This window comes from Microtus ochrogaster, unplaced genomic scaffold (genome assembly GCF_000317375.1).
Source record: "Microtus ochrogaster isolate Prairie Vole_2 unplaced genomic scaffold, MicOch1.0 UNK3, whole genome shotgun sequence".
Classification (NCBI taxonomy): Eukaryota; Metazoa; Chordata; class Mammalia; order Rodentia; family Cricetidae; genus Microtus; species Microtus ochrogaster.
In genome coordinates, this window is record NW_004949101.1 from 9,675,372 (window position 1) to 9,676,824 (window position 1,453).

The window sequence follows — 1,453 nt, forward strand, 5'->3', positions numbered from 1 at the left end:
CTCTTTAATACCACCAACAAAGATTTTCTTCATTGCCAAATGGACACCAGGCTTTACAGAATCCCCTCTAGAAACAGCTCTCTTTGGTTCCACCACCCGCCCATCAACTCTGGGTGGCTGAGCACACACTGCATTATCCACCTCTTCAACACAAGAGTGGGTAACAAAACTAAAGTCCCTGGAACATTTTGTTTGGGGATCTCTCATTACCCAGTCTGTAAGTGTGTCCCATTTCTCAAAGTGTTCTCTTAAACCATCATCTGTTGTTTCAAAGCTCAGACCACCAATAAACAGTTTCCTCAACTGCTCTGGTTCTTTTGGATCATTGCCCCCCCCCCCCACATTGGTGTCAGCAGGAGTCAGGCTGGGGGCGACCAGGTGGCAGTTTTACTTGTTTTACTTTCATTTTGAGCTAACTAACTCTTACATCTTAAATTAACACATTTCTATTATTTTATATTTTACCATGAGGCTTGTAATTTGTTACCTCTTGCTTCTTGGGAAGCTACATGGCATCTCTCTGACTCCGCCTTTTTTCCTCCTCTATCTCTGCTTGAGTTTCCCACCTTGCTATATTCTGCTCTGCCAAAGGCCAAGGCAGTTTCTTTATTAACCAATGATAATAAAACATATTCACAGCATACAGAGGGGAATCCCACATCAAATGTACTTAGGTTCTTTTTTATCTCAAATAGTCTATGTACCCACACACTGTTCCTCGCCTGATTCCATGATGCATTCTTCTGAAATTCATCATAAAACGATCTTACATCTTAATCAAATGAATGAGATTTTTAGTGACATGTACATCCTTCCTGCTAAACTTTGCAAGTTTCATCTTCTGTTGAAGTAAAACGCACAACTAGATAAAAGTGATACACTAAAGTTTACACAAACAACATCTTCCATGATCAACATCAGCACGAGCAATTAGAACCTGACTGGCAGCATCCTGAGCTTCTGATCATATATATCATTATCTTTGGATCTGCGCAGGAAATGTTTTAAAAGATGCTGGTCCGTGTGGGAGAAGGGAACCCTTACACTCTGGGAATGGGAATCAGTCTAGCCATTACTGGCACTGCCATGGAGAGTCCAGCAAAAGCACACACTGGGACCTGGGAAAAAGCTCTGCATGGAGAGGCCTTTGCTGCTAAACCTAAGGTCCTGACTTAGATCCCTGGAACGCACATGTGGAAGGAGAATACTGACTCTGGGAAGCTGTCCTCTGACCTCTGTAGGCCTACAGATGTAGGTACCTATACACACATAAAACATATAATGTAGCTTTGTTCAGCCATAAGTCAGAATAAATTTACATATTTGGCAGGAAAATAGATGGAATTAGAGATCATAATGATAAGTAAAGTCTCCCCAAGCCAATTTGCAAATGCTTTCTCTCCTGTTGAGGCATGGAGGACATTAAAGTAAAGGGGGCTTGCAGATATATGAA

General features: G+C 41.7%; 1 pseudogene; it reads right to left on the reverse strand.

The window, feature by feature from the left end:
- The window catches only part of LOC101986222, a 1,282-nt pseudogene extending 876 nt beyond the window's left edge, over nt 1-406 (reverse strand).
- Between the last annotated feature and the right edge of the window lie 1,047 nt (nt 407-1,453).